The sequence below is a fragment of the Phragmites australis genome, chromosome 17, assembly GCF_958298935.1.
Source record: "Phragmites australis chromosome 17, lpPhrAust1.1, whole genome shotgun sequence".
Classification (NCBI taxonomy): Eukaryota; Viridiplantae; Streptophyta; class Magnoliopsida; order Poales; family Poaceae; genus Phragmites; species Phragmites australis.
The window spans coordinates 18,911,382-18,919,162 of record NC_084937.1 but is presented as its reverse complement, the minus strand read 5'-3'; the positions used below and the strand labels follow the sequence as shown (position 1 = coordinate 18,919,162).

Below are 7,781 nucleotides of genomic sequence, written 5' to 3'. Positions count from 1 at the left end.
CATTTGACTAATTATGAAGTTCCAACAATATGCAGGTTCATGTTGATGAATATAGGATAGAAAGATACATATGTTTAAGTTAGATGCTCACACATTATGTCAAATGGCTTTTGCATATGAATTTACTTAACCTTGTGGCTAACTCCTTACTAATTAACTAAATGCATCCTCTTAGAGTCGGGTTATTTATATGTATCCATTATAGATTAAGTCTTACGAGTACCTTCGTACTTAAGCTGCTCTTTCAAGTGCTACTGGTGAGGAGGAGCTAGTGTTTAACTACTTCACGTCTACCAACGTTGGTGACGGATATGAGTAGGCAACTACTCGGGTGACATTATTTTGGGGTGGAGCCTAAGGGTATATGGCTCAACCTATCTTTTGTTGTTCATAGCTTTTACCTTCTATTGCGTAGTTTCTTTTGTTGCTTAGGAGTTGATCTATTTTATTGTCCTCCTAACTCTTTTTTGCTGCAAATTGTTGTAAATTATTGATGCTTAGGAACTTATAATATAATGTTAATTACTTGCTCTTTATTAAGCTTTGTTGTGATGATATATGTTGGAAAGACGTGTGTTCTGAACCTGGACACAAAACACATGCTGGGATGTATTCTGGTTAATCATTGTAGTCATGATTATGTAAATGATCGACTTAATGATTAATAAGAATACTATTTGGACGGTTCCTCACAATGCGGTATCAGAGCTTGGTTTAATAAAGTAGCCTAAAAATGCTTAGGACGTGGGTTAATGAAATATGTCAACCTCACTAAGATAACCCACTAAAGCTTCTTTTCGTACCCCCACTTGCTAATATGTATGAACTTGCTATACTATGTCCCTAAGTATAATGTATCGTTGGTTGCTGCACTTAAATTGTTTGTTCCGTATTGTGTTGTTCTTTTTATGATATCATTTATGAATCATGTTGCATCAATGCATCCCAATAGTGGTCAGTATCAAGGGCTTAATCAGTGTGAGGCAGGGGCTTAGTATGTTCTGTACGACGATGGTATGAAAAGTGAATATGTTAGCAATAACGTATAAACATCCATCATACGATGGTAGTTATAGTCGTCTACCCATATGGTGATTACATAGGGTGTCCCGTAAGGTGACGGTACGAGAAGTGAATACATTAGCAACAACGTATGAAACATTGCTTGTGCGATGAATTGCACAAGCACCATTTGCGCAAGTGTGTGCGAAGGGTGATAAATGTGATTGTGATGCTTGTTGGGAAGAGAGACACTGGAGAAAGAAACACGTAAATACGGATCGAGCATACTTTTATTTTCTATTGTTCATTTTACACCATACCTTTGAACATGCATTTTCCTTGATGTATGATACCTTAGTGCGCATCACATGCTTGGATCCGACTAATGCTATTTTTGTTGTGTCGGAATTTGACCTTTCACTTCTCTTTCATCTTGTCATTACAATAGGATGAGGACTCGTGGTAATTTGGGTGACCTTCTTGAGGGGTCCAATGAACATAACCCCGTACCGCCTCCACCGCCGAGCATGGCGGATGTGCTGATGCAGATCGAGCAATATAATGTTAATTACTTGCTCTTTATTAAGAACTTATAATATAATGTTAATTAGTTGCTCTTTATTAAGCTTTGTTGTGATGATATATGTTGGAAATATGTGTGTTCCGATCTGGGACACAAAACACATGTTGGGGCTACCGAAATGGTATTCTGGTTAATTATTGTAGTCTTGATTATGCAAATAATCGACTTAATGACTAATCAAAATACTATTTGGATAGTTTCTCACACCTATAGCTTCTAATAATCTAAGACCATGCATAACATAGAGATAAAATTAATAATAATACATTGCAAAAAATTAAGCATGCATAACAGATGGATGAAATTAGCAATAACATAGTATGAAAAAATAAACTTTTTACAAACTACAATAGTAGTTACCTCTTATACTCTTATAGTTGCACTCTACGGCTACGATCCTCCATTTTCTAAAAGTGAACTATCACATCATCATTTGGAATCACATCAAGAAATTATTGTTCCATGAAGCTTATGACACAATCATTCATAAAGTCATCGCCAATAGAATTTCATAGTACCATCTTCACAACTTTGATTGCTGAGAAACACCTCTCCACCGATGCAGTGGCGATAGGAAGAACTAGCACTAGTTTAAGGAGCCGATAGACCAAAGGAAAAGCAAGATGCTTTTTTGTATCCACCATCAGTCTACCAAGCTCAGAAATAGTACTCAATTTGGCAAATCTTACATCAGCTCGCACATTATCAATGTAAATATGAAGCTCACGACTAAGATCCTTCAGTTGCCTTGAATTAAAATCATCAAGGTATGACTTAGCCAATTCCATCAAACTCTTAAATTTGAAAGCATCAAAATAATTATTGGGATTAAAAGAAGCAATGTGGATAAGCAATTCAAAATTTACCTCATTGAAACGATCACTAAATTCTATAAGCTGCAAGTCAATAACTGGGTTCAAACAATCATATCTATAGTGTTGATAGTTGGTACGGTTGGTCCTTTGCCATGGTTTGTGCCGATCAATGTACTCTTGTTCCATGTCCAACTTTGGGATGCCATGTTCTTCACAAAAGGATAATACAGTCCTTAATAGAGAAACCCAACCATCATCTATAATTTGCTGAAATTTCTGCTTTGTTACCTTCATCTCTAACATGGCCTCTAAGGTGTCTTTATCTTTCCTTTGTAATGATAGTGACAAAGAATTTGCATGCCCTAAAATAAGCAACATTAAGTGCAAGTGGAACACAAAGTCACAATCCTTGAGATAGTCCATAAGACCACGGGTTTGACGTCTCTTCGCATCCTTTGGACCTTCTTTTTCAACATTTTTTTTCACGAGATGGGCCAACAGAGGGGCCCACTGGTGCCACCGATCGAAGCCGGCAGCCTGGAAGCAGGTGCGAGGAGCCGAGGCACGCCAGCTCCCAGAGGTGCGATGCTCGGGTTCGAGCCCGGGCGGGTGCGACCACAACGGGTGCGCCTACCACTGAGCTGCAGCTCAGTTCTTTTTCAACATATTGGAGCACTTCAATAACTTTGGGGAATTGACTATTTAGCCTCTTAAGGGTTTTATAATGAGAGGACCAATGAGTATCACCAGCTCTTCGAAGTGATTGTTTCTTGATTTAATCTCGTTCCACTACTAAGTTGTCCACTGCCTATGGCTTTGCTAACTCTCTCTTGTTGACTTTCTCGAATCATATCTTTTCTTTTGCAAGAAGCTCCAGCAACATTAAGCAATAGGGATACCAAGTCAAAGAAATCACTTACATCATCATTCTTTTTAGCTATTGTAACAATGACTAACTGCAGCTGGTGAGCAAAGCAGTGGATGTAAAACGCCGAGCTATTCTCTCTCATGATTAAAGCTCTCGAACCATTGAACTCACCTCTCATGTTGCTCGCTCCATCGTAACCTTAGCCTCTAACATGTTTTATGCTCAATCCATACTTAGCAAACATACCATCAATGTTAGATTTGAGACACGAAGCTGCAGTCTCATTCACATGAACTACACCAATACATATCTCTTTTATTAACCCAAGGTTGTCGACATATCGTAAAATCACTGCCATCTATTCCTTGCCAGAAACATCAGCTGACTCATCTACCAATAGACAAAACATGTCACCACCAATTTCTTCAATGATAAATTTCACTATGATCTAAAAAATATATAAACACCATTAATTCACCTCTATAAACAGTCTATGAGAGATAAACATTATTTCTAAACCAAAACAATAAAACATTTTTTTCTTACCTTAGCAAAACAGTTCACAATATCCTTTTGAATTTCTGGACCCACCATTTGAGCATTCCTTAAAATAACCTTCTTTGTTTTTCCGTTTTGCTTTGCTAAAAGTTGTACCAACTCTCGAAAATTTCCCTTATTTTTGGATTCTTCTGATTCATCATGGCTACAAAAAGCTAAACCTTGATGCAACAAGTATCTAACAGCATCAATAGAAGTATTCAATCAAATAAGATACTCCTCTTTAGTTACATTACTTTGCTTGTTGAGAGCCGCAACAATTGATTGGTCAGGCTTCAACAGATTGTAACATCTTTTCACTACCGTGTTATGAAAACTATCAGATCGGCTACCTACATGATCTCAAAGCCTATCTGATTTGTTCCAGCCATCCCAACCATCTTTTACAAATGCATCATTCCCACCTTGGCTCTCATTGCAATCTCGGAACAAGTAGTAATATAAACAAAAACACTTATCCACCTTCTCGCTATACTTAGCCAATCATATGTAATGAGCCATTTAGGAATGAACCGATGCAGATGACCTGCTATTATCTTATATGGATAGTTAAAACCAAGTGGTGGTCTAAAAGGACCTCTAATCAAATACTTTCGTCTTATCTCATCTTGTAGCTTCTGGCCTGTGTAATCTGTTATTCTTCTTCTATCTGTTGGATCATAAGGAAGCTCATCCAAATTTACCTCGTTTTATGAGACCAGCAAAGAACAAGCAGATGGAGCAGTATGATTAGTGTTTGATACACTGCCATCTCTTTTTGAAGTCCCTGCATCACGATCCTCGCTATCACCGGCTGGAGGTGATTTTCTTTTCATGAATCTTTCCAACGTGCTTAGATTGCCTATCAAATTAGTGAACATAATTAAACACTAGGGAAAATACGAAATATGCAAACAACCATAATCATGTTTTATCAGAATCACTAGTTGCTTATGACCTTACCTGACATTTTGCTGCAATGAAGAATAGAAGAAGCCAATAAGGCTCCTCCTGCCTCTTGACTGAGTGCCTAAAAACAATCAAAACATTAAAAGTTTAGACTCCAGAAATTGGATTGTTAAGGAAAAAATCAAAAGTTCAAAACCCTAAGATCAAAATCCCTAACCCATGCCTCCATGTGATGAACTCATAATCAAAGAATTATGTTCTTGAATTGGGGATTGGGGTTATCTAAACTTGAGCTCACCTTGGGGCTTGGGTGGGAGGCTAGGAGCCTACGTATGGAGCGGGGAGCTGCACTGCTACGAAGCACCTCGTCGCTTGGTCGGTGGTCGCCTGGGTTGTGCGAGCATTGAGCATGACTCAGGAAGCCGAGTGCGATCAGCAATGAATGTGAGGTCATGTTGTGGCCTTGTGGCCCTACGGGCTGTTGCCTGTTGCCTTCTACCAATTGGGCTCTATGCTAAGAGAATGGATCAATAGATTATGGATTGGGTTGCCATGGTCATGCTCAATGTTCAGAGTTTTTTTATATATATATTTTCATTAAAAATTTAAATAAATAGATTTCTCGTTGTAATAATTGCAAAAATAGGCGCCTGCAGCCCCCTGAGAGGGCTGCAGCCCTCTCAGAGGGCAGTTAGGAAGCCTTACCGCCCCCTGAGAAGGCGGGTGGCCTAACTACCCTCTGAGAGGGTGGCAAGGTAGCTAACCGCCCTCTCAAGGGGCAGTAGGGTCTCCCGCCCAATGAGAGGGTGGGTACAATGCCAACCGCCCTCTCAATGGACGAGTAGGACAATTTTTTTTAAAGTTGCAAAATTTACTGGAAAATGTTGCTCAATATTTGAAATAGGTATTTTGCAAAATTTGGAATTAAAATGGTTAAAGAGTAGTCAAAATGGTATATTGGGGAAGAGAGATTTTGGAGTAGTTTACGTATTATTCGGAGGATAAAAAATCAATATTTGTGAACAAATTGTATATGTGAAGCACTCGCAGCATATTACACGGCAATGAGGTTGCAAACGGCGAAACATAAGATTATACGTATGGTGGAAAACAGTACATTGGAGTGTAACCATGACGACACGACGAGAAAAAAAAGGTGGCATGTACGGTTCGCACAAAGACCTACGTAATAGTGCACTGCTCCTAATCATAACATGCCTTAGGGAGTTGAAACATGTCGGGTTATATTAGATACTCTCTACTGAGTGCACCTAGGATATTTGCCTTTTGCAGGGCATCGGGACCTGCCGCCTTAGCGCAACGGGCCCTCTCCCGCTTCCTTGCCCTCTCAGCTTCCCGAGCCTGAGCCGCGATATGGTCCTGTGTTGTCTTCCTCATGCGCTCTTCTTCCTGCCGCTTCAGGCATAGTTCCTCTTGTTGTTGCTCGTATGCCCGACGTGCGTAAGCTTCCCTCCTCCACCTCATGGTCATGTCGACCCACCGCTTCTGGTCCTCATTTTGCTTAATGTCGAGCCATTGAATAAAGTCACAGATTGGTGGAGGGGACTGGACAAATAGAACAGGATGAGAGATTAGTAAAACAGGATTGTGAAATAGGGAAAGATGTGGCTGATCTTTGTTGCTATACCGGTGGATACTCATACGGTCCATGTTGAGGCTTATCATATTGGTAGTTGGCACACATGAAGAAGCGCAGCTCATAGGTGTATGAGATGTCCTGGGACTCACGAAGCCTACAACGGTCACCATAGAAGCACATCGGTGGTTCGATCCCCTGAGGGATGAAAATCCCCCAATATTTCTTAGGTGGGCTTGGTGGAGCTGAGGAAGACATTGTAGTTGAGAGAACGTGTTGTATCCATGTATGGAGGTTGGGTTATTTGTGGTGGGGGAAGGTAGGAGCATTGGATTCCCTCTTGAAGAACGAAGTGGGTGGAAGGGCTTAGAGGGCGGCAGGAGCATTGGATTCCATCTTGAAGAATGGGAAAATTGTGGCATTGATGCTGGACAGAGATTCCATGTGTCAAGGTACATGTGTTGTCATTAAATTTTTGGTAAAAGCTATCCCGTGTTGTCACTTCTTGTCTAAAGCCTACGTAAGGACAAATGTGTTGTCATTTCATGGTTAAAGTTGAGTGGTGCGGTCAATTCGTTTCTGTAGATTACGCCAGGAAAGAGGTGATGTCGTTTAATGGTTAAAGTTCAGTTGTGTGGTCACTTCGTGTATAAGTAGCTTTGTAAAAATACTTTTCTAGGTCTGTCGTGAACGATTCATACATGACCGAGGATGATAGAAAGTAGCATGTGGTCACGTTGGATTAAGAAATGCAACTAGCATGCGATCACATTGAAATTAGAAATGCAGTTACGACATGGTAAGTGGACCATAAAGATTACACCCATCCGAATACGTATGAATAGATCCCAAATCAAATATGTATATGTAAGTTACAAAAACAAATGTACAATCCTACTGCTGTCTCCCCCGTTGCCGTCAGCCGTGCCCCCCGTCATGGTCCCGCTGCCGTTGGTTGGCCCTCACGTGGCCCCTAGAGTAGGTTAGGGGTCGGGTGGACCAACCTACCTGGTAGGCCTAGTAGGGAACACTGGTGTCGAGGCCTCCTCCTGGGTGTGCTATGCCCGAAGTGGAGCACTGGGTACCTGGGACTACTGGAGGACGTCGTAGTCTGGTGTGCCCTCGAAGAAGTCCCGCATGAGGTCGTACGGGGGGGGGGGGTCCGGTCCAGGCTCATCCTCCTGACTAGGGTATGAAGACTGAGAAGGATCCGCGGGTGTCCATGTGTACTGGCTGGAGGGGCCTACGAACAGATAAATGTATTAGATATGAAAAATGTGGAAATGAAGATAGTTGTACAAAATACACTATTGTACCTGTGTGGTATGCCGGTGCAGCAGAAGATGGCCAGGCGTGCGTGCCGTAGTAGGGGTCGAACGGTGGTGGTGGGATCGGTCGCGGGGCAGCTGAAGACGGACTGGCCTCATCATCGAAATAACATGTGGACAATATTAGATGTACTGTTGAATA

At 41.2% G+C, this 7,781-nt stretch overlaps 1 pseudogene; it reads right to left on the bottom strand.

Annotated features, from left to right (window-relative positions):
* Positions 1-2,314: 2,314 nt before the first annotated feature.
* On the bottom strand, positions 2,315-4,935 carry LOC133896943 (uncharacterized; annotated as a pseudogene).
* Positions 4,936-7,781: the final 2,846 nt, after the last annotated feature.